This window comes from Penaeus monodon, chromosome 32 (genome assembly GCF_015228065.2).
Source record: "Penaeus monodon isolate SGIC_2016 chromosome 32, NSTDA_Pmon_1, whole genome shotgun sequence".
In the NCBI taxonomy this organism is placed as follows: domain Eukaryota; kingdom Metazoa; phylum Arthropoda; class Malacostraca; order Decapoda; family Penaeidae; genus Penaeus; species Penaeus monodon.
Window position 1 is genome coordinate 14,665,778 of NC_051417.1, and position 315 is coordinate 14,666,092.

The window sequence follows — 315 nt, forward strand, 5'->3', positions numbered from 1 at the left end:
TGCCAAACAAGCCGAAAGACCAAGCCCAAGAGCCACGATGCACAGCGCTGAAGTTTGTCTGAAGGAAGGACACAGATATAATAGGCTCATATGTCAAAACAGAAGCATCATGTTTGGAGGATTACCTGCTCGGTCAGACGGGAGCAGTACTCAGGGTTCAGGAGATCAATAAGAAGTGGCTGTACTCCCCAGACAAACCTAAGAGGGAAAGGTTAATTGCTGAAGGAGGAAGGCTGCTCCCCAACAAGATGTCTGCAACACAACGGAATTCCCGATCCTAGTGGATGCTCTGAGGGAACAAACCCGGGAGGGCAC